We start from the raw sequence: 25,409 nt of genomic DNA, 5'->3' as shown, positions 1-25,409 counted from the left end.
AGACTTTTAGTGAGCCGCCACCAGAGCTAATGAGCCCTGGACCTTGAGAGCATCTCAGGCCGGGGTTGGGGAGGGCGCTGCCGCCCAGGCTGGCGAAGCACAACGAGCTCCCAAACCCACTGCCCTAATTCTTGTGCCCCTTGTGAGTAGATTCCCCCCTGGGAGGGAACAGTAGTTTTTATGAATGCCTTGAAATGCAGCCAGGTAATTACCTGGAGCAAATTTTCATTTTGCTAAATGCTAATCTATAGAGAGAACAAGGGAAAAAAAGAAAAACAAGTTAATGGCATGATAAACAACGACTCACCATGGAACTCTTAAAAAGAAGCCCCAGACAAGGTCTCATAGGGGAGGACTTCATTTGAATAAGTGTTAATCCAAGAATGTCTGGCCTTTTTGGATACGAACACTAATTATACACGCAAAGCCATTGAAACATTCTTTTTTTTTTTTTTTTTTTTAATGCTTTCCTCCAGGAAAGCCCTTGAAGCTGGTTTTTTAAGGGTGAGGACCCAACAAGGGGTGACAACTGTTGGGGTATTGGCTCGGGGACTACAAGAGCCACAATATGTTTCTGCTGGGCCTGTTTCCCCAAACCTTTTCCTCTGTCTTATCAGAGTGATGCATTTTCATCCAGCAGGATTCTGGCATATGCTAGCAGTCCACCACAAAGAACAATTGCAAGAAGCAAGACCAAAAACAAAAACAAAAACAAAAACAAACAAAAAAAACAACTCAGCAAGACTAATTCTACTTCTTACTGTTAGCTGGACAGATATAAAGAAGAACCTACGCAAAATGAAAAAAACAAAACAAAAACAAAAACCTTCCCAACCAAATAGGAATATGTTATATGAAGGAAGAAAAACCTCATCTAAATCTAATGTTAAAACACCTTCCCCTGGAGCCTGGGGAGAAGTCAGTCCCCCCCCCCCCCCCCAAACCTTTCCCCACTTAGATTGCAGGGTTTCAATGCAGTGCAAAAGAGGAAAAGAGGGTAAATAAGACAGACCCGGTTGGCCTGAGCTGAGGCCCAGGATAACGTGTAAGTAGCGGCTGCACGTTGTCCCGTGGATGGACTGCATCCAGCTACCACTGTTCTCCCATAGGCTTCCTTGACAAAAACTTTTAAAGGATTCCTTGCAATGAATTGCACCATCTTTGCTTTCCACCTCACTCCTGCTGGCTTTAGTAGCTCAGCGAAAATGCATTGCAGTAAAGCATAAAGTGTTATTTTTTGGCCACCCCCATGAGAGGGCCGTGAGGGTGGTGCAGCAGACACCTGAGGACCTCCTTTGGGGTCTGACACCTGTGAATGGAAGCAACCGCCCCTGCAATACAGGTGCTCTGACACCCCCCCCCCCCCCCCCGCTCTGGCTGCTGAATCACATGGCTTCCCCACATGATGATGTGGCTTTAATGAGTCAGCCAAAATAATCTGTGTTCAGATCCCCCATCCCTGACTTTTTTTGATTTGAATCTAAGGGGCCCTCTTGGGATGGTGATCCTGGGCTTCCATTTGTCTTTACAGTGGGCTCGATCAGCTTGGCCTGCCCCGTGAGATTGGTGGGGGTGGGATGCAGGTACAAAGTGGAAGGCAGATTCAGGGCCCCGGGTAAGCAAGTGCTCAGGAAAGTGGTGCTTTTACCTAAGGACCCCTAAGGCCTCCCAAACCTGTCTTGCTGAATGTCTGGAATCCCTCAAACTTGCAGGGTTTCTGCATGCTGCCACTGGGCCTCCCTTTCACCAATCTGACTTGATGTGATGAACCACAGGCTTCAGGCTTCAGGTGCTTTGCATGGACAGCAGCTAACTTGGCCACAGTTCTCTGTGTCGGGTTCTCTTCCTCCAATCAGAAACACTCATCTTTGTGATTAATTAGAAGCTTGTGCTCCAAATGGAAGAGAAGAGCCGTCCAGCCAAGGTGGGGAGTGGAGGCCGTGGACCGTCTGTGCCCAGAGAGCAGGGTAGTCAGATTGCCATTTGTCTCATAGGGTCCCTGAATTGCCCTGGGGTCTCGCAGGTGCCAAGGGAGTGTTACTTTCTTCCAATACCTCAGAGAACATGGGTGCACCTTGTAATGGGATCCGGCTCCTGGCTTCTGCCTGAGTGCCTCTCAAGCACAGCTCTCCCAGGATAGGGTGGCCTTGGAGCTACTTCCCCACCACGATTCACACCTCCTGCGGCGTGACATGTCCCCACACCAGATCTGGTCCGTACAGTCAAATAATTACAGGAAGTGTATAATTTGAAGTATTTTGTACCATGGAGTTTCCTAATGTTACAGTGTTCTCTGCATTTCAGGGCCCCAAATCTGCCCCCTTTAACTTTTCTCCTCGGGTGCTCTAAGTACCATCCTTGTCTGATGGGTTTTGAGACCGACTGGGTAGGGACACGCTATGTGGAAAGAGGGGGCTGCATCTCCCTCCCCACCCCAGAGATAGATGAAGTGATTTGAAATCATTAGATGAGAAATGTTGGTTTGAGATGGGCAAGGAAGCCCTTGTGATTTATCTGTAAAATGTAGGCCCAGAAACCCATACACATCAACAGTTAAAACTGTAGGATTTTATTTACCAACTTTTATTTGAAAGCACCACCTCATGAGGCACTGTGCATGGCATTTCTATTTTGGAGTAATTTGGGAATCACGTTTTAAGTTAAAGCGTCCTAGGCAGGAAGTTTATTTCTTGACTTTGATGTGAAATGTCCTTGGAATGTGCTTGTTGCTTGTCAATATAGATAAAACATTATTACATAAAAAATGTTTAGGTTTAAGAATTCAGTGTTGTATAGATCAGTGGCTTTTATTTTGGGCTACGCATTAGAATCAACTGGGTAATTCTTTAAAAACACTGATGTTTGGGTCCCATCTCAGCTAGTTTTCTGTCTTACTGAAAGGTAGAGTCTGAATATCTTCATTTTGTGTACTTGCAGGCAGGAGGGGAGACTTTGCCTTTTTTTATTTTATATAGGTATTTAATGTCGCTCCTGAAGAACAGTGTTCATCCAGTGGAGTTGTATTCACTCAACTGCACTACGGGAAACCTCATTCAGGAGTCTGTTTCACAAATATTTTAAGGGTCTACTGTGTATCAGGCCCTATTCCAGCACCTGCTGGGGAGAGTCTTGATTCCTTCCTCCTGGAATTTATATAACTTTGTTTTGATAAAAGATTATTTCTCGAACCTTCTCAAAGTCTGAACGTACCACTAACAAGACCATCTCCTTGCACGGATAGATTTGATATAACTCTTGAGTCCGTTTTAGGTGGTCAATCCCTTCATGGTACTTGATGTTTTTTCTGACTCTGGGATTTCATTTCTCTTCAACCACATGTCAGATGTGGATTAATTCACTAATTTTATCCGAGTTTATCTCTACCGTGCACCCCTCATGGTCCTCTGTGGTCATTTAGCCAGAGTCCTTTCTGTTTGCCTGTTAGAATGGAGCAAATAATACACTGCCGTCTTTCTTCCCAGAGCCCTAAACTTCTGAGTTAAAGTGAAGCAATGCTTCTTAGTTTAAAAAATATGTTTAACACTGTGGAAGAAGGAGTGTACATAAACAACTAATATCAATTTAAATGGTAGCAATCCAGTTTAAAAGTAAACGCAACATTCAAGAATGAAAGACTTTAAATTATTCAGGCATTTGGAGTTGTTCTGTGTCAAACTGAGTGTGATTATCACAGTCCCTTCTGCATCTTGGAGCCAGTGTTTTCTCGCTTCCCCATTCCCCAATAAATATCTAAAATCCTGATATATAGAGCATGAACACCAAGGATAAAATGCCCATTCAATTAGGCAGAGACTCTTAGCTGACCTAAATAGCAGTTCATTCGTGTGATAATGTGACCTGAAGTCATAGAGATGAAAATCTGTCGCGTGAGCTGGGCTGAACCTGGCGCGGTGCAGACTGTCCCTCCGGTGGCCAGAGGATCATCTAAACTTAGACCAGGCAGGAAAATGCTGCAAAAGCTTTGCAGTCCTGGTGTCAGTTCCAGGAATATTTCTCCCTCAAGATGTGTGTGTAATTTGTCACCCGGAATATCCCTGGTAATCCTTTCAAGCTCATCTTTATTAGCACGAAGCACGTTGGTAGTAAAAAAAATGGACAAGTTTGAACAGTTTCTATAGTTTCAGGTTGGTTTTCTGTTCCTCCCTTAGAAACCACACCTTCTGTTCGAGAAGGCTCTTTGGAGACAGCCAGCGTGTGCTGGGATATGGGGGGAGTCACGAATTTGACAGCCATTCCTATTACCAGAGCATCTGTACCTGTCTTGGAAGTTGATACTCTACTGTGTATGCAAGTGTGTATTTCTTCATCAGTGATTGCTTTTGCAGGACACACATACACACACACACACACACACACACACACACACACACAATTATTGTGTTCCCTTCGGGTGTCTTCCAGGAAATCTGACTGTAAATTCCTTTATTGCCGAAGGGCGCTTCCTTACTGAAGCTACCTCAGATTTCTGTTGGGAAGAGATGGGTAGAAATAAATTTGATGCTAATTCCTTTCCTTCCCAGCACAGGATCTGTTGTGATGGTTAGGGATCTCCTGGATCATTTGATCTAAGATGGGAAGAGGACAGGGGTGAGGTTTTCTTCTTCAGATCAGTAGAGAAAAACTTCAAAGGCCATCTAAAATATCAAGTTCCCCAAATATTTATGGAGCCTCAGTGAGCAAAACAAACAAAGGCCCTGTCCCTTTGGGAGCTTGCAGTCCAGTGGGGAGATAGCAGACAGGCAGCAATAGATACAACCAGTAACTTGCACGAGGAAGTGGCAGGTGCTATAGGGGAACATAGAGCAGAGTAGGGGAAATTGGGGGTGGCAGTTATGCTGGGGGAAGGCTCGTGGTCTCAAACAGTGTCAAGGTGGGCTTCATCAGAGGGGAGGTAAGGGGACTCAAACAGGAAAGGGATGAGGGGTTTTCACCAGGTGGTCAGGTGGGGCAAGCAATGGAGGGGAAATGCTGGGACTGTGCCTGGAAGGTTGGAGGGAGAGTAAGGCGGGGCGGGGGGAGGGGGAGAGCTAGTAATAGATGAAGTCCCAGAGGTGAAGATAGTCGAGACTCCAGAGGGCCTGGATGGCCTTGGAAGGACTCCAGCTTTACTCCAAGTGACGCAGAAAGCCTGAAGTATTTGAGCAGAGGATGACCAATCTGGCCTCACTCTGTGTCTCCACACCCATCAGATGTTTGGGAACTACTTTTTTTTTTTTTATCTTAAATTTCATTTCTTTTCTGGGAACATGGGCTCCATCTTAATTTTCATGTCCATGACAAGCTAATGCTTGCTGCATTGGGCAGGCTGCCGTTCCACCATATGTGGATGAAGCCCGATGATCCTTACAAGTGTAAGCAACAGATATGGTCATTTCCATATCACAGGTAAGGAAACTGAGACCTGGTGGGTACAAAGGACTTACCCAAGGACCTTGGGCCGCATGAGTGGCAGATGGACTATTCATCCCCAGGAAGTGTGTCTGTAGATTCCTGGCACTTGACCCCAGGGGTAAAAACACTCATGCCCTCCCTGCCCTAGGTCATCCACAGACCTCTTGAGGAGCAACTGGTGTTTTCACCTCGCCCTTACCTTCCCCGGACCTGGCTGACTCGAGCAAGATTGAAGGCCAGCCTGGGGAGGAGGTGTACCTGGCCTATACCTTATGAATCAACATGTGTCTTCCAGGGGTGAGGAAGGGGCACAGTTTAGAGTCATCTGTGGGGTCATATCAGATTGTAATCTCCCAATTATAACCTAGTGTCCTGTGTGCCCAAGGGGGGGGGGGTTACTGAGACGTGCATATGTGCAGTGAACAAAGAACTCGAGCTAATGCTAGGACCTCTCCCCATCGAGACCACAGGTGTGTGTGTGTTGCTGGGTAATAAATAGCACAGTCAGGGTGACATTCCCCTGGGGTGTGCAGTACCCATCACATGGTGTGATAGATACTCCTGCCCACAGGTAGAGATTATAGCAAGGGAGTGGAATTTGCGACTTCACTTCATTCCCAATTCCCTTCTACATCCAGTTATTAGTCACTTAATGCCACTCTAACCTTTTTATGGCTAGTAAGGATGTCATCTCATGAATTTGCCTTTTCGTTTTGAAAGGAGGAACCTAAGCATCTAATAGAAATGTATGGGGTGAAGTCAGTTCTAAGGAGGGAGCTATTAGAACCTCTTACACAGGTGCGTAAATATGCACATCTCTTGACAGATTTAAAAACATGGGGCTTACTTTAAGCCATTATGTTTATGGAAACAAGTATTATGGTAGCCAGTGGAAATATATTTTTTGAGGTGCTGGTAAAAGTCAAATCCCTCATTGGGGAACTTCCTAAATTTGCTGGGGAAAACTCACACAGATATGTAACGTCTCCATAGTGCATTGCCATTCCGAATACATTGGAGCTGACTTTCTGTTTTCCAAGAAGGATAAAGATGCTCAGTGCTTGCGTGGCATGTATTCCACTTTTAAATAAGATCCCACACAGAAGACAAGGAGAGGACGAGCCTTGCAGAAAATGTTAAAACAACCCACGCGGCTAAACTGAATCCAAATACTGATTTAAATTGAATCCTAGCTCTCAAGACAATACCTCCTAGTACCCGTTGTCTCCCAAGCCAGAAACTCCATGGTGTGGATCCCCATGGAAGAGATGGAACACACTTTCCGAGTGTATGTTTCAGTGGATGGAATGGAGAGAACACAGATTGGAGTCACATCAGGCAGGAATTTGAATCTCTCTTTTCCTGTCCATTGGTTCCAGGACCCTGGGCAAGTGACTTAACCTTCTGGACACCAGTTTCCCATCCGAACAATGAGAATAGCATGATGTTCACTCTGCAAGATCTTGAGACTTTAAAAACCAATAAATGTAAATCACTTGACCCCAGTAGGGACTTAGGGCTCATTTCCTTTCCTGTTGTCAATGATCATGCAGTCGGGGGTGGGATGAAGGGAGAAAGAAAATAAATAATCTTAAAGAGAGGAATTTTGAAACAATAATGGGCAATTACAGTTATTTCACATCGTGGGGAGGTAAAAACAGAACTGAGTTTGGACTCACTTCCCCAAGATACCTATTGAGAACCTACTGTGTGCCATGCTTGGCGGCAGGTGCTGAGATCACACCGGAGAGTGAGATCACAGAGTCTCTGTCCTCCTAATCTTGGTGGTTTTGTGAAAGAGCAAGCACTGAATAAATACACTGGTCTGACCAATAAATGTCAAATCGGACCTGCGCTTAGTGCTCTGAAAGAGGAAAATGATAGGGAAATACACAGCACGGAAGGTGACGTAGTTAGGGAGATCCAGAAAACCTTCCCTGAAGATAACAGCAACAATACTGATTTTATTTTTTTTCTTTTCTTTTTATTTTATTTTTTATTTATGATAGGCACACAGAGAGAGAGGCAGAGACACAGGCAGAGGGAGAAGCAGGCTCCGTGCACCGGGAGCCCGACGTGGGATTCGATCCTGGGTCTCCAGGATCGCGCCCTGGGCCAAAGGCAGGCGCTAAACCGCTGCGCCACCCAGGGATCCCAATATGAGTAGGGCCTTTAACTGTCAGTTTAGCCTCAGAGTCCATTGCATCCCATTATTGGTTTTGGAATTTCTTTTTCCAGGAGTCTTAACTGTTTTTACAGATTGCTGTTTTATAAAGTTTTAGCTCTCTGTAGAGGCCTTTCAGGGAACAAAGAGAAAAATCTGCTTATTTCTTCCAAAGCAGAAAACAGGATTCTATCTTACTATATGATTCTGCTGGACTCTTTAACAAATCTCAGATACATTGTAGGATCAGAGTGATCTTCTCTTTCGTATATCTTGAAGCATTTTGCATCTGAGTGCATCCTTACTCATCAGTTCCCAACCATGCAAAACAAAAACAAAAAACCCACACTGACATAGTAGGAAATGCAAAAAATGATGGGATTCTTTGAATGAAATAAATGTTCATTATTGTTCTTGAGTTTCTTACTGCATTACTGCAGTTTTGCATCATCTTTCAAGAAAGTATAAAAGAAGTTGAGAGACTTCATCTTTGTACCTATTTTTTTAAAAAATATGTATTTAATTGAACATAAATGAACTTTCAGAATTTTATGTTTTCTCCAATGATGGCAAAGAAAATTGATGGGGTAAGTCGTCTCATGATGATTACATGATTCAGAGGTAAATGTAAAAGACCTATAGAAGCTCTCTCGACTATGTTGGTGAAATCTCAGACTGATTCTTCAGACAGAGATATCTGTCCTAGGGGAATTTTCCCCAACTCAGGAATCAGTGAGCCAATGACACATTTCAAAGGACAAATAGGAAATACGGTTTTCTTATCAGATTAATCAATCCAATAGACAGTACTTTGTCCTGCATTTTGCAACAAAAACCTAGACCATCCCACTTTGCTAAAATGTTGTGTGACCATATTCTTCTCTCAGCTTTGAAGATATTTATGCACCAAAATTTTTCTTCATATGCTTCATGAGTAGACAAATGTGGCATGTACGCAAAGGTGGTTAGAAGAAACAGATGGTGTAGAAATGGAAAATGAGACCATTAGCCTGTCATTCTCAGTAGTGGTGGTGTGACTAAATCTAAAAAGGAAAATGTCGTGTAGTTAAGTCAAGAAAATGTGCTCTTATCAGCAGAATTATGAGCCTTCAAAATGTTCAGAGATACTGTGTTTGAAGCCAAGTGTAAGAAGAATCAGAAGTAATAACAAAGTAGAACTCACTAGAGATGCATACTAGAAACTGCAATCAATGTTTGTGGGCTGGAAATTTAACATTGCAACGTTCCAGGCTCACTGAAGACTATGGATGGGAAGCCAGTTGCATTCAAAGGAAGCTGCCTTTAGGCAATTAGGATGTCTGGACCTTCACAGTCAGGAAAAGAGAATAGAACTTTGAGTTTGCTTTTTAAATTCTTACATTTCCTTTTTTAAAATAGTTTTATTTTGGGGCATCTGGGTGGCTCAGCAGTTGAGCGTCGGCCTTTGGCTCAGGGTGTGATCCCGGGGTCCCGTCATCGAGTCCCACATAGGGCTTCCTGCATGGAGCCTGCTTCTCCCTCTGCCTATGTCTCTGCTTCTCTCTGTGTGTCTCTCATGAATAAATAAAATCTTTTAAAATTTTTTAAAAAAATAAAATAGTTTTATTTATTTATTATTTATTTATTTATTTTGAGAGAGAGAAAGAGAGCACAGAGTGGTAGAGAGGGAGAGAATCTCAAGCAGGCTCCATGCTCAGCAAGGAGCCGAATACAGGGCTCAATCTCAGCACCCTGAGATTACGATCTGAGCCAAAATCAAGAATCAGATGCTTAACTGACTGAGCCACCCAGGTGCCCCTAAATTCTTACTAACATTTCTAATAAAGCTTTCCCGCTCTCCCTTTATTCGTTTGCAAGTTATTCAATAAGTTCACTCCAAAAAAAGTTTTTAAAAAATTAAAGGGCTTATTGCAAACAGATGGTAAATGGTGATGACCACTTTCTTGGAATATAGAGGGTTCAGCAGGCAAAATGCGAGGGAAGGGAAATTAAGAGGGAACAGCACATACCAAAGCCCTGAGGTAGGGGAAGTGTGTTTTATTTCAGGAACTAAATGCAGGCTTGTAGGACCGCAGTACAGAGGGCAGGAAGAGCAGATTGAAATGAGCCTGGAGACAGGAGTCAGAGCACCTGACATGTGGTTTGTGGGACTGTTGAGGATTTTTGTCTTGATCTGAAGAGCAAGGGAAGCCAATACAAGGTTTAAACGCAGGACTGACCTTATCACACTTGCATTTCAAAGGAAGATTGCTGCATTGGAGGTGATTTTTTAAGTGTCCAAGATGAGGTCTCAAGTAGGCAGTCAGGAATGTGGGACTGGACCTCAAAGAGATTTCTGGGCTGGAAATTTAACATTGCAATTCATTTACATTTAGTTGGGTGTAAGATCTCTAGTTATTAAAATCTCACACGAGTGGGAAATCAGACAGGGGAAAGTAGAAAGTGAGAGGAAATCTGCTCCCCGGCCTCTGGGATGACCAATAATTTTGGTTCTTAAGTGGAAGATCAGGGCCTGAAGGAGACAGAGGAAGGGGACTCATACCATGGAAGACCTGGGGGTGTTGTGTGAAGGAGGATGGAGGGATGGATGTCCCCTAAGCGAGGGGTCCACAGCATTGTTGCTGACCATTCAGAAAAGTGACACTTTTCAAAAAACTGCTTTCAAATTCACCAAGCAGTATGGCAATGATGAGGTTACAGGCCAGTTTCTGGTTATCTCTGGGACAGGAGGTGAGGAAAGGTGTGTAGATAAGTTGAGAAATATGGCTGTGAGGAGAAAACCTGGTAATGTCACGAAGCCACATAAATACAACAGAGAATTTCTTTAATCTTGTTTATGTTTTTATTTATTGAGACTCATTCTGCTTTAATTTAAATCAAAACGTTTTCCCTTCACCCAAACCATCAAGAATTTTCTCAAGTTCCATCTGGATTTGGAGGGTTTTGTTTACGGTCATGCCCCGAGCTAGGTCAGGCACCGATTCTCATCCTCAAGGTGCCCAGCCGGCTTCCTGGGTGTTAGTTTTGATCGTCTGCACAGCCCCGTGGGCAAGTTCATTACCTGCATTTTGCCGATGACAAACCCAGGGCTCAGCGGTGACTTCCCCACCACAGTCAAACATCTGGGAGGATGCAGAGCAGCCCAGCCAGTCCCTGATTTGTCTCCTACCCACAATAACATCTCAATTAAAATAACAGGCTATTTCTCCCGAGAGATTTTTCAAATCAAAACCCAGATTCTTGGGGTTCATTGCTGTTCTTCGTCGTCTTTTCATACAGTCTGTCGGTACGAGACCCACTGAAGACCAGGCAGCTGTCCTTTCTTCCTTCCACTGTAGCCTCATGTGATTTTTCTTTCAACTGCCTTTGTGCTGGAATGAGCCCTTCTGCAGAATGACAAAAGTAACAGGAGTTTGCTTCCCAGAGGCTCTGGGAACACGGAAAGGCATGGGATTTGTTTCCACTCCCTCACACCCCAGACACTATCCCCTCAGCACTTTATCCAGGAGCCCGAGGCAGGAAGAAATCTGATCTGAAATCCCTGCATCCCTGTTCCTGTTAAGTCCTGAGTAAGTGGGGTCGTGTTAGTAACAGGTTTTGACATCTGTACAAAGAAAACCATGAGTGACAGCCAGATAGAGGGTCTGGTGACAGCCATGGCTCAGCGATGGCCCTGCATGTCATATTGGTCTGATTCCACAGAGGATCAAGCTGACCAAGCATGTAGAGCTGGCTTGCACACTTCCAAGTAAAAGAGAAGAAAGAATTGATGGGGACAAAGTAGAGTAAAGCATGTTCATATCTTCTTTCAGCCACTTTTCTTCAGGATCAAAGTGTCTGTTTAACATGCACTTGCAAGAAGTGCCCATTTTGCTTTCCTAGAGTTCTATTCATTTTCTGCATCTAAGGGAAACTTTTTTTTTTTTTAAGATTTTATTTTTTCATTAGAGACACACGGAGAAAGGCAGAGATGTAGGCAGAGGGAGAAGCAGGCTCCCTGCGAGGAGCCCAGTGCGGGACTCGATCCCAGGATCCCGACCTGAGTAGAAGGCAGACACTCAACCAGGTGCCACCCAGGTGCCCCTAAGGGAAACTTGTAGAACCTCTTTTAAGTGCACATGACAAGGTGTTTCTTTGCCTTCAAGGGAAGATTTTGGTTGCACAATCACAGTAAATGGTGTTAAGGACTTGAGCATCTGTTTTCTGCATGTAAGCTAATGTCTGTGCTCAGCCTGTGAGGCTAGATGACCACTGGCCTCTGCAAAGCTATGGCAGCCTCACATCTGAGCATTGACCACTCCAACTCTGGGTGGCATTTCACATTAGGGGCTGGGGGAAAAATGATGCTGATGTCATTTCCTGAGCCTGATCTTCCTTCCCTCTGGGTCTTAAACATCTATAAAGAGGCAGCCCCTGCCACAGATAGATACACAAGAGTAGTTTACTACCCACTTGAAGTTAGCAGAATATGATCATTAAGTTTGAAAGACATTTTGGGTTCAAACGGCCAAAATAAAAAAGATGGGAAATAACAAGTGTTGGTGAGGATGTGGTCAAAAAGGAAACTCCTGCACTGTTGGTGGGAATGCACATTGGTGCAGCCCCTGTGGAAAAAAGTATGGAGGGTCCTCAAAAAATTAAAAATAGAAATACTATATGATCCATTTTACCCAAAGAAGAACAAAAACATTAATTTGAAAAGATACATGAACCCCTATGTTTGTTGCAGCATTATTTACAATAGTTAAGATATGGAAACAACCTAAGTGTCAATCAGTGGATGAATGGATAAGGAAGACATGTGGTTGTGTTTGTGCATGTGCGTGTGTGTGTGTGTGTGTAAAGTGGAACATTACACACCCACAAAGAGGGATGAGATCCTGCAGTTTGGGACAACATAGATGAACCTAGAGAGGATTATGCTAAGTGATATAAATCAGACTGAGAAAGACAAACACCATGTGATTTCACTCATAAGCAGAATCTTAAACAACAATAGGGGTACCTGGGTGGCTCAGTAGGTTTAAGCACCTGTCTTCAGCTCAGGTCATGGGATGGAGCCCCACATTGGGCCCCCTGTTTAACAGGGAGTCTGCTTCTCCCTCTACCTCTGCCCTTCCTCCCTATTTGTGATATCTCTCTCTCTATCATGATCTCTGTCAAATAAAGTCTTTAAAAAATAAAAACAAAACAATAACAAATGAAAAAACAAAAGGCATATCATACCTGTACATACAGAAAACAAATGAGTGGTTGCCAGACAGGAGGTGGTGTAGGGGGATGAGCAAAATGGGTGAAGGGGAGTGGGAGATACAGGCTTCCAGTGATGGAATGAGTAAGTGAATCATGGGAATAAAAGACACAGTGTAAGGAGTATTATCAATAATACTGTAATAGCCATGTATCAGGAAAAATGGTAACTACACTTGTGAACACAGCATAATGTATGAACCTGTGGAATCACTGCTGTAACTATGTAACATTGTGTGTCCACTATACTTAAAAAAATGACTAATGTAACATTGTGTGTCCACTATACTTAAAAAAAAAAAAAAGACACAAGGCTGAGCAAGTATTACTGTCATTTTGAAATATCCATTTGGGTGCTGCCCTTTTAGGTGAATTCTGTTTTCTCATTGTAAATCAGAGATGCATTAACTGGAGGTGAAAGCAAATGTCCCTGAAATACAGTGTGTAATTTAAAACGGAGGAAAAAAATGAAAAGAGCATATTTTGAATAACTGTATTAAAGTGCTATACTACTTCATATCTTAATATAATTGTGTTATGTATTTTACAAATTATACTCTTGTAGGAATATATTGCACATATATATAATAGTATGAATTATAAATTTTGTGTTACACAAAATATTATATAAGTTCTATAAATATATTCTATAACATAGTGAATATTAACATGCATAAACTAAAATACACCAAATCATAGCCATAATACTTTAATCATAAATCATCAGAACATCTTGAAAGCTAGAAGTATAATGCTCACCCTCAGTGAGACTCCGTTGGCCTCAAAGATTGCTCTTACTGTGAATGGAACTCTCTGAAGCTTTGACTATTTGATCTCAACGTACTGCAGCATTTTCCTGTAAGGGAGGCTTTCTCGGGGCGGGGGTGGGGGAACCTTCCCCTCACCTCATTCTCATGATTTTGTCTTTCCAGATAACTTTTTCTAGGAATATTGATCCATTTATTTTAAAATAGAAGGATGGCACTAGCAGCAAGGAACTTGAAATAGTATGGTGAACTTGTAGAAGTCCCTGCAATATACAACAATGGCAAGAAGTTTCCTAGCATTTAGTATATATTGATAAAAACAAAATTCAACTGAGTAAATTTTTAAGAGCTTCCTGGCTTTATTCAAAGATGCATGAATTGGGCAGCATCTCATCTAGCAAAGAGAAAGTCATTCCATGGAGCCATGGAAAATGAAAGACTTCTATAGGCAGAGGGGAGCAGAAACAAGGAAGTTATTCTAGGCAAGGAAGCAGGTTGGTTATTGCACAGTCACTTGCCTTTAGGGGATAGCAGGTGTCTGTAGGGCAGATGACCTAGCTTGGGCTGATCAAGCAGTTCCTGATGGGCTGGTTTAAGATTACATTTTTTGGAAGGGTCGAAACTAAGTTGGACCTTGGTTTGGTGACATGGGGCTTAGCATAAGCAACTCCATTTTGGACTTGTCTTCTTTTTCTTTTTCTTTTTCTTTTCTTTTCTTTTCTTTTCTTTTCTTTTCTTTTCTTTTTTTTTTTTTTTTTTTGAAGATTGATTGATTGATTGATTGATTCATGATAGAGAGAGGCAGAGACACAGGCAGAGGGAGAAGCAGGCTCCACGCTGGGAGCCCGACACGAGACTCGATCCCGGGACTTCAGGATCGCACCCTGGGCCAAAGGCAGGCGCCAAACCACTAAGCCAACCAGGGATCCCCCCTTGTCTTCTTTTTCAATAGTGTTTAAGTTTCATGAGTTACTAGCTTGGGACAATTACAGGACTAGCCATATTTGCTGACGCCTTCTGTATATCGGGCACTGTGCCTCAACACTGGATACGCTGACTGTGTGGTTTCGAGCGGAGTGGTTTTTATATTTGAGTCAGCTGTGGTTCACTGGTTAGGGGTTAGCATGGCATGAAAATAGCCTTGAGCCTTGCAGCATGTTAATCTTACACCCACCTTGCAGAAGAGGAGGGAATCTCCCCTGGGTGCAGGTAAGAGAAGGTGATGGTCCCAGAATGCTGGCATGAAAGCCCACAAATGCACTTTTGGACTTGACATAGTTTTGTGAAGCAGAGTTAAAATTTAGTTCAGAATTTCTTTACATTCATTTTTTTTAGCAATTAATTTTAAAATAAACATTTTCACAACATAACTAAATGTAAAGAAAGTGGGGATATTTTCCTAAAAGTCCTAGAACTTGGGAGTCTTGGGACTTAAAAGACCATTTTAGAGAAATTATTTCTAGTCTCTATGCCCCAGGCCCCTGAGGGGACTGCAAATATAATCAAAAGTTCTGAAATCTCTGAACACATCAGGCATTGACTGTAGCCTCCCATGTGAAGTATATGTGAGTGTGTCAGTATTCTTATGTTTGTCCAGGATAATTGCTATTTTGATCAGTAAAACATCGATGTATCACTAGCCTCAACATAGCTTTCTATCTTCTTGTATATTCTCAGTCATCAAATACCAAAAGTTCAACTATTATCACCCAAACAGTCTAAAACTTTTTCAAAACAGGCTCAAAAGGAGTGGGTATTACTGTTCAAGGAAGTTTTTAAAAAACAGCCAAACACTGGAAATTACTTAGTGATTTTGGCTTTCAGCCTAGTTCTGCATTCTGGCAGAGTATGTCCGCTTATCCTAAAGTAAAATTTCATCACTGGATACCTTCATTTTCAAAATCTCTAGCACTGCCTCAGAAGCCACTTGGAATCAAAGGGAAAGATTTCTAGCCCAAGCCTGGTTGCTGTTCTGTGGCTTCCCTAATTAATATTCAGCGTGAAATAAATAACATGCTATTCTTTGAAACGTACTAAAAGATGCCCTTCGTTCCCTGCGGTCACTCTGTGAGCCGGTGTTATTGGCAACATTTGTGCAAGCAGAGACAAAGCATGTGGTACAGAAACACATCAAATGCGGTGGAGGGAGCAGTGGCAGTTCGGATGCCACAAAGGGTATAAATCATGCATTACAAATCTGAATGATCAAATGGGCAAAGTTCTGTTTGAACCTCTGCCTAGGAGAACCTCCGTTTCTTCAGTGAATACTCACTGGTTACCTTGCCCAGACAGAGGCAAGGTTGTTATAGTTTGGTTATCTAAAGCGAGACAATTGGATGGCCTCTAAGTGGCAGGTTAGTTGAAAGTTCACTTTAAGTCACGTATTTGAATTTTGGAATTTATTTTCTCCCAAAAGTGGTCTACATGTAGGTTTCCAAAAAAAAAAAAAAAAAAAACCACCCTTCTTGTCTCCGAAGGAAACTGTTTTAGTTTAGTTTTTGTTTTTATTTTTTTCATTTAAATTCAGTTTATAGTGTAACACCCAGTGCTCATCTCATCAAGTGCCCTCCTTAATGCCTGCCACCCACTTACCCCCTGCTCCCACCCAGCTCCCCTTCTGCAGCCCTTTGTGTGTTTCCCAGAGTCAGGAGTCCCTCATGGTTTGTCTTCCTCTCCAATTATTCCCCACTTAGTTTCCTTCTTTTCCCTTATGGTCCCTTGTTTTGTTTTGTTCTTAGATAGAAGGTCAGGGAGGGTCAGAGGGAGAGCTAGAATCCCAAGCAGGCTTCACCCAGCGCCAATCCTCAGCGGGACTGGATCCCATGACCCTGAGATCATGACCTGAGCTGAAATCAGGAGTCGGTCCCCTTAACCAACTGAGCCACCCAGGCTCCTGTAAAAGATGTTTTTAATGATACTCTTCTAGTATGCTGCTGTTAGGAGGGGGAGATGTTCCTCTGACCTCATGTTTTGGCCCCGTGAGTGAGTGATCTTTCCCTTTGCTAGGTCCCCCCTGAGTGTCCCCTTCTTCCTTTGCGACTACTTCTGGGTGGCAGAGATGCGAACAAGCCCCCTGTGTGGCTCTCCATTTGTAAGGGGCATTCATAAGTCATCTGAAGACATGGTTATATTTTATAAAATAGAGAAAGCATAGGGCCCGCTCCATGCCCACCTTCCAGCATCCCCTGACTCATCGCACATGTGTGCACGCTCACGCGCGCACACACACATACAAATTTAAAACAGAAAAGAGTGGAGGTTAGTGTGAGAACTGCCCAATAAGAAGATGATGATCTTTGACACAACCCTTCATGAAGGATCACAGATTCAGTGAGTGTGTGGAGCCTCAGCGTATAGACACCTGACAGATGTGATCAGGAAAGTTTGTGAGAGACTGTCACGTGTGTGAGCCTCAACACCAGGCCGTGGGAGGGGTTCTGCTCTAGAAACACCCACTCTCAGTTTAAAGGGAGGCTACTGGGTAGGTGAATTCAGGTGTCCAGAGTCTAAAACAGAATGTATGTTGTGTCTCCTTTGCTTCCGTTTGGGTTAGCATTTTACTAGAGACCTGTCTTGGGGGAATAAACTACATACAGCAAAGCCCTTGACATTCATCCATCAAGCAAGGATGAAATGGGGAGTGAGAAGCTCTAAGAATTCTTAGGAGCAAAGAGCAGTAATGACCAAGGAGCCAGGCAAGCAGATATAGGATTATCTAGGTAATTTGGTGGGGACAAGTGACTTGGGGACCCTACTCTTCCGCCATCTTGCCCCACCTCCAAGCAGATACTAGGAAATAATGGTTGGAAATCCTCTATGCAACAACAGCAAAAATTTAAAAAAAAAAAAAAAAGACTAGTATTAGAGCACCATCTCAATTAACTGCAGTCTTTAATTTACTGCTAACATTAACAGTCTCCAAATGAGCAAATCAAGAAAACTTTCCTTCTTGTTTTTGCCCAAAAGTTTCAGAGTGATGCATCATTTTTTTTTTAGTGTGGGGGGAAAAACCTGATTATTTCAGAAGACTAAGGCTGTGATTTTTTTTTAATTTTGAATTATTCAGAAATAAAAGTTAGGATTTCTTTTTTTTTTTTTTTTAATTTTAAAGTCCAGTTAGGTTTCTAGTCGACATAAAAAAAAAAAAAGCTGGGTAGCCCTGGTGGCGCAGCGGTTTACCGCCGCCTGCAGCCCGGGGTGTGATCCTGGAGACCCGGGATCGAGTCCCACATCGGGCTTCCTGCATGGAGCCTGCTTCTCCCTCTGCCTGTGTCTCTGCCTCTCTCTCGCTCTCTCTGAATGAATAAATAAATAAATCTTTAAAAAAAAAGAAAAAAGAAAAAAAAAAGCTTTTTAGGTTTTTTAAAGAGTAGATGGGATGTTTATCGTCACAGGTTGGAGGAAGCTTGTTAACAATATTGCCAGGTGGACCAAGGCCACGGTGAACTTAAAGCACACCTGTGTGCTGACGGAGGAAGGGTGCTGGGACTCCTAAGTGATGGACACGGAGACTGGATTTAGCAAGGAGCAGCACAAGGGGACGGACGGTGTCCTTAGGACAGTGTAAAGGCAGGGCAGCCGCCGTGAGGGTACATCTGCACTGCCAGGAGCTCTGCTTGATGCATGCACAGCAGGAGGTGGGTAAACGTGGCCTGAGGGCTTTAGTGTGCATGCTTGTTTTAATATCCGTGGAAAGATCTGGAACCACAGCTGCCTTTCCCTGCTTGAGTGTTTCGTAAGTGGACCTTCTAAGGATGTTTTACAATAAGGAATTAAGCAGTGACTGTTAACAAGGGAAGCTAGAGCTAGCAGTGGAGCGCGTCGCACCTCGCATTCGCTGGCACGCGCGCCAGCTCTAGCTGAAATGGTGCGTGGAGCCTCTCGCGTGGACTCTCAGATGATGTGCATTCATTAAGTGAAACCTGATGGGATGACAGGCATCGCTCAGATTGTGGACATTATCTATTTTCAGCTTCCTAAGCCTGAGGAAAACTTAAATGACCCGGTTGAGCTCCACAAATCAAGGCATTGGTAGTCAATGGCAGAATTTCAAGCATAAGGGGAACTTGCCTTGTAAATTTAACGGAGTTATCGATAGCCTGTGGCTTTGCAGAAAACAGGTGAGAGTAAAGGAGAAAGGTATGGGAGCATGATTGGGCTTGTAGGTAAGATCTGGCTTGGAATTCTTGCTCTGTCACTTAATGCTCAGGGACCTTAGGCAAACGACTTCATGTTTCTGGACCTCAATTTCTTCACCTATAAAGTGGTAATTGCTTGGGTTCTTTGCAGTTTTAAAAACCAATAACTCTAGGACAGGTTAATGTCTCTGTGGTGGTTGTGGTTCATACAATGCCCGTTTATAGATACCAGATTTTCAATGTAAAGAATGGTCGTAGGAACAGTGTGTGAAAAGACGGGGAATATGTGCCAATACCAGAACAATGCCAGAGCAAAAGACCTCTCATTTGCTTCTTTTTTTTTTTTTAATTTAAATTGAATTTCATTTACTTAAGTTTCAGGGGTAGAATGTAGTGAGTCATCAGTTGAATATAACATTCTATCAAGTGCCCTCCTCAATGCCTGTCATGGGGTAACTGGGTGCCTGACTTCTTTTATTTTGATAGAAGTTTTTATCGTGACTATAATTGCTCATATTTTCTTTTTTTTTCCCTCTTAAAGGCAAATCAGGTGAAGTAGAGAATATTACACTGGAAAAAAATTCTAGAATAATTCCTAGTGGGCTCATCCTGATTTGTCCAGCTTTTAAGGTGTTCTATAATGCTTTTCTAACTAGAGACTTGACACCAGAAATGAGCAAAATATCAAAAGTAATTAGGTCAACTTGTTGGCATTAGAAACTTCTATCTTCCAAATAAGCAGTCTTGTATTTGTAGTCTTCTGTATCCCAGAAAGTGATGCAAGTCTTCTGAGCCATATAAAAATATGCGTTGTTAGTTCTGAGTAAAATTTAAAGTTGAAACAGGAAATTCATTACTTCCAAAGTTAGTTATTTATGGCCAAGCATGTTAAACATTCTCATACCCTCTGAGATATATTGAAGTATAGGGTGAGCCTCCTGACAGATGAATTATGAATGACTCGCCCATAATCTTAACTGTACAGTACACATAAACATAAAATTAATTTCACTTTTATGGATTCCAGTTCCCATAGAAATTGTTGTGCGAGTAGAAGCAAAATTTGTAGGAGCCTGATTTTCAAACTGTTACATCAGGATGTAGACATAAATAATGCTTAAAAAAAAAAAAAACAAAAACAAGGAAACATGTCAGGAGCCTTGCAGCTAAAGCCCAAAATAATCCTTAAGAAAAGCACACGGCAGGGAATGAAAGTTACAGATAAGCGTTGGGAAGTGACCAGTGTAGGTAGACTAGAACAGACCATTTGCTGCGAGTTCAGGGTCGTGTTTACAAGAGTTTATGTCTCATCCATCTAAGTTTTGGATGCATTCCCTTGGAGGGCAGTCCACAATCTGATAAAGGTATCGAGAGTTTCTTGAAGAGGTTCAGCCTAAATTTTCTTCTAATTTCCTCTTCCAGTTGCTGTGTAATTGGTCTTTCTTGTATTATCCTAAAAGCAGTTTGTGGGGGAATGTATGCAGTGGGAAACCGAGTTCAACAACATTTCCTCCCGTGGGTGCTACAGATTTCATCTTTCATAAATGTATGCTTTGCTCAGAGAAAATGATTGCAATGGGAATGAATTCATTGCTTTCCTAGAGCCGAACAAGTTCTGCCCATATTAAAAGTGTAGATACACTAAGTCCTGGAAGAGACAGATTTCCTATTTTTCTCTGGCTTCACATTCGTGCTGGACACATTTCTAGAGTTGGCAGTTTATCTCAGATCTTTACTCAGATTCCTCCATCTCCCATAATCTGTCTATACCCCCTACGAACTTACTACTCAGAAAGGCTAAATAGAAACGTAACACCCATTAAAAGCTTGATGAATGGGTGATTGTATCGGATCACAGAAGTGTGGACAGCTCTTGTGTCTTCATGCGCTGCCTACAGAAATCATAAAAAGAATCCCAGGCAGCAGTTCTGTATTCTGTCCCCCATACTGTGCCCCTGACCTAGGGAGGAAAGATTCTAAAGCTTTGGATGCTCCACGGCCTGATCTGGGAGTGATGGTGCTCTTGGGCATGTCCATTTCTTTCGGGGGATCCTACTGCTCCCATCTTTAGTAGAAATGTGATATGATTAAAGAATTAGGTAAGCAAACACTTTGGACCAAAAGAGATTTGTTTTACAATTGATTAATCCACTTGGGCAGATTACCTCCTCCTTTCAACTGTTGTTTGTATTCCGCGAGTACAGCTGAGGTGTGATAGCAGCGTATGCCCTTCATGCCCTGAATGTATAAAACTACCCTTTCTCTCTTTTTAACCTCCCTGCCCTCTCTGTGATTTTAAGGATCCTCTCCGATTGATTGGCCTTGAAGCAAAAACGAAAACATTCTTAAGTTTGTTCAGAGGGGCCGGGGGTAGAGGGGAGGAGGAGGAGGGCATTAGAAAAATGTAAATTTCATAAGTTTTTTGTTTAGAATCTACTTGAAATAAAGTCCTATGACCTAAAAGACTTCTTGTTCTATAATTTCTTCATGCTTTATCACTACACCTTGGCTTTAGCATATATCTTAGCTTTTGGGTTGATGTACAGCTATCACCTCAACAAAAATACGGGGAAAATGCAGATCAGTGGAATTTAGCTATTCAAAATAGAAAGAGAAGCTGTCACTCAGCCTTATCTCCTGAGTTGGCTTTTGCTATCACCTGGCTGTATCCTTGTGTGTGATCAGAATTACCACAGTACAGTGCAAACAGCAATACCATTTAGTAATAAAAAATACTACTTTGGGAATCTGTTAGTTGCTAGCCATTTGTGTGACTCATAGCACTAAAAAAAAAAAAAAAAAAAAAAAAAAAAGGATCTGGCTGAATAATCACAATTGTAAAAGTCATTCGTTTGCTCCCTGGTTTGGAAACGTTTTCTCCATATTGGGGAGCACAAGCAACAGAATGGAAAGAGTTTTGCTCTGGGCAGATAATAATAGTTCAAATGCTGGCTATGCCACAGTCACCGTGAACAGGTCATTTAACTTTTTACAGACTCTAATGTTTTCACCTAAAAAATGGAAATGATACAGACGCATCATGAGAATTAAGTAATGTATAAAAGCTCCAAGTAGAGACTCCGTTAATGTTGCCTTTCCTTTCTCGATCTTTGTTTAAATAAATGTGTCTACTTGTTAGTCTTTTACCATCTTTAATGAATTATTTCTGGGTAAGTGCCCAGTCCCATTTGGATGGCTTAGTAAATATTCATAGAATGAATGAGCGAATGATTACGTGTATTTACTGGGATGTGACTATTCTATTTCCTCTACTAGACAAGGAACATAGAGTTTAAAGTTTGCCCAAGATCACCCAGGAGGAGGGTTCTTGGCCCACCGGGGCATCTAGAGAAGTGGGTGACCTCATAAATTTCAGGCAGCTGCAGTATTAGACTAGGAAGTTTCTGTATGTTTTTTTTTGTTTGTTTGTTTCTGTATGTTTTGATCATTACCTTCCTCTCAAACACCATGAGCATATACTTTGTGCGTGACACTGAGTCAGACACTGAAGGGCCTTTTCAACACATACTGTCAAGCGATCCTCACTATGTGCTTTTACAGCTTACATGGTAAGGAGAAGGCGCTGCGCTGAGGTGAAGGAGAATGGTGGATACCCTTTGCTGGGACAGTGTTGGATTTGAAAGCCTTTATACTCACTTAACAGAAAAGAAATCATATGAACTGTGATTTGACCCACGTCTGTTGTCATTTGAATTAGGTCTAACCAGCTGCCAGTTTTTAGAGGCATGTGTGCCTCTGTTTTCTGCTTCCAAGTTGGCTTTGTTAGATGAGTTAGTTCGGTATTGACGTGAAAAAAATTGGTGTTGAGTTTCTGAAATGTTGCTTGAGCATCTGTTTTGTCGCAATCAAATGAGCAAAATTGTTTTTTTTTTTTTATTAAAAAGTGCTTATTTTGGAGGAGAGGGCCACCCGAACCTTTTCATAAAATCTGTAGTCAAGTGAAGAATTATCAATTTACCTTTTTGTATCAGAGTAAGGTTTTTCATATAGCAGCGTCTGGGCTCATGGTAATAGCATCAGTTAGAAAGGAAGCTGGTTTGAAGAAGCTAGCTTTACCAAGTGATTTCCTGTTTACTAAGCTGGCAAAAAGACTGGCAGGGAAAGGATGAAGAAATTTTGATGAGGATAGATGTCTCAATCTCAGCGTCACAATTGAAAGAATATCTCTGGAAAATTCAAGTTCACTGTTCAGATTTACATCAAGCTAAGTCATACCTGGGATGATCTGAGTTTTGAAAACTGGCTAGCGAGTGCGAGGACAAGAGCATTGACATTCACTATAGGCTTTGTTCCTGAGAAGGACCCTGCATCAGAACCCTGCTTCTAGCAAATTAGCCATTTGTGTGACTCATAGCACTAAAAAAAAAAAAAAAAAAAAAAAGGATCTGGCTGAATAATCACAATTGTAAAAGTCATTCATTTGCTCCCTGGTTTGGAAACGTTTTCTCCATATTGGGGAGCACAAGCAACAGAATGGAAAGAGTTTTGCTCTGGGCAGATAATAATAGTTCAAATGCTGGCTATGCCACAGTCACCGTGAACAGGTCATTTAAATAGCAAATTCTGGATTCAGATGCCAGCCAGAATCTAGAAGGGTTGAGCTAGGGAAAAGAGAAAGAGAATTCATTGAACAGACACACTGGAGCCTCTATGTAAAGGTTCTCATGAGGGATCCATGTAAAAATAGATGGTAGTTGGGACTTGGGTATTTTGATTGGTTTATTTTTCTCTGAAGTATACTTCTCACAGTCTCTTGGACCAATCTTGTAAATAAGTATTGCTATTGGGTTTCTTGTGGGCTATCACCTGGGAATTCTCGATATCCTTTCTTGGGAAATAAAGATGTTCAAGGTCTATTGGACATTGAATGGATGCATGGTCATTGAACTCTGATTCCTCCATTATATTGGTACTTTCATCCATAATTTGTAACTCATAATTTTTATTTTTTAAACTGAGGTCAGTATCCCACTATCCAGGCCTGCTTTTCTTTCCCTGGAACTTTAGAATTTTCCTGCAACTTTGGCCAGTTTATCAGAGAATGGTCAATATTCTAATGGACTGGGGGTGAGGCTCAGGGTTCCTTGCTTCTGGTTGAAGCGGGGTGGGGGGGTCCCGTGGAAGAGAGGAGGAAGGGAAGTTAAACAATTTTTAGATCCAGCCCTCCCTGTTCCCTTACCCACTGCCACCCCTATTTAACCCCCAAGGGATCTCTGAGTTGAGAACTCTAATTACTTGCCAAAAACCACACCCCTGAAATGATAAGCAACCTATAAGTCTTTACTATAGAGGGACTCTTAACAAAATCTGTCCAATTGCAGCCAGTGGGCAAGCTCATATCTTTCATTGAAATATTGGGAGAAATGAGCCCTATGACCTGGCCCAGGTGGTGATACGTCTCTCCAAACCCTCTTTTGTCCAGGCTTCCTAGATTTCCGGATCACCCAGCTGTTTATTGAGCAACACAGTACTGGTGGCTGATACACATGCAAGGCAGTGTGCTCAGTGTTCCTGCAGGGCAGAAAAACGTGGTGGCCTAGGAATCCTAGAACTTGGGTTCCAGCCTTCACTTCAGCTGCTGTGAGCAGCTGAGTGACTGTGTGTGAATTCACTCCTCCCACCTGGCTTTCTCCGCTCTCCATCTGTAAAACGAAGGGGTTACTGAAATGAGCTCTGAGGCCCCTTCTACATCTAAAATGCTGTGATTTCCTGGTTACAAATCTCTATGGCCAGGTTTTCACGTTTCCAAATGGAAACTGAAACCTAAATTCTTTCTACTCTTGGTATGAAGCACATGGCGATCTTTGGGTAATCCCATAGTTTGTGATGTGGTTTTCTCCCCCACGGTAGAATCAGCCTGCCAACTCTAAGATGCTTATTGTAGCTGGCAAAAGAAGCCAGACCTCCAAGCACATACACCAGAGCTTGGCTGTCCTTCAGATAGCCCCTTTGCATCTAGAAAGTAGCCCTTACGAAATCACTAGTGTCCTAATACTTAGAATGGGATGCAGTTCACTTTATCCTGATGTCTCCAAATAGATGCCAGATAAAGAATTCCATTTATTTAAAAAAAAAAAAAAAAAAAAAAGAATTCCATTTATTCCAGAAAAAAAAAAAAATGTTCCTCTTCTTCCCTCACAGTAACTTGTTACCTGTGAGGATGGATCCTAACCCCAGGTCCCATCCCAATATGTATCATTTCCTTTGGTTGTGCTTTTTATTCTATCCTGACTGGCAGTGAGGTCAGAGGTCATAATGACCCTTCTGTTCATATCCCAGAATCTGTTGACAGCTGACACCTCTGTTGGGAGAATAAAAACGAGCTGGTGAAAGCACTGTTATCATTTTGACAGATGCCCATTATTGGGGGCTATGCCAACTGGCAGATTCCTAATAATAGGAAGCAAATGTGTACTTCGGTTTCTTGGCTCACTCTGTGAATGGCTTATAGGAGCCCTTGAACTTAAATGTAATTGAATTTAAATAACAGAGAGGTGGAGAAGCCAGTGGGAACTGGTGCTTTAGGGCAGTTCAGGGTCTGTGCTATGTATGTGATTCTGATGTCGACACGAGTGGGAATGTGCCCAACAACTAGCCTGTGGATGGTAAAAAGCTCCTTGGGTTTTACCTGAAAGCTTTCACTGAGGTGGTGTCGTG

The 25,409-nt window shown here is 42.4% G+C and overlaps 1 protein-coding gene and 1 long non-coding RNA gene across 15 annotated transcripts in view; one reads left to right on the top strand and one right to left on the bottom strand.

Annotated features, from left to right (window-relative positions):
* The window catches only part of CELF2 (CUGBP Elav-like family member 2), an 815,242-nt gene that overhangs the window by 546,370 nt on the left and 243,463 nt on the right, over positions 1–25,409 (top strand). The window lies entirely within an intron of this gene.
* The window catches only part of LOC140633390 (uncharacterized), a 28,505-nt gene continuing 13,507 nt past the window's right edge, over positions 10,412–25,409 (bottom strand). The window contains exon 4 of one of the 3 annotated variants that reach the window (XR_012030994.1): positions 10,412–10,962. This is a non-coding gene — a long non-coding RNA (uncharacterized lncRNA). Of the gene's footprint in view, positions 10,963–23,305; positions 23,354–24,822; positions 25,054–25,409 lie in introns of those variants that run through there. The other 2 variants (XR_012030998.1, XR_012030999.1) reach the window with 2 other exon arrangements.

Source organism: Canis lupus, chromosome 5, assembly GCF_048164855.1.
Source record: "Canis lupus baileyi chromosome 5, mCanLup2.hap1, whole genome shotgun sequence".
In the NCBI taxonomy this organism is placed as follows: domain Eukaryota; kingdom Metazoa; phylum Chordata; class Mammalia; order Carnivora; family Canidae; genus Canis; species Canis lupus.
Note: the sequence above shows the minus strand (reverse complement) of the source record. Positions and strands in the feature narration are given on the sequence as shown.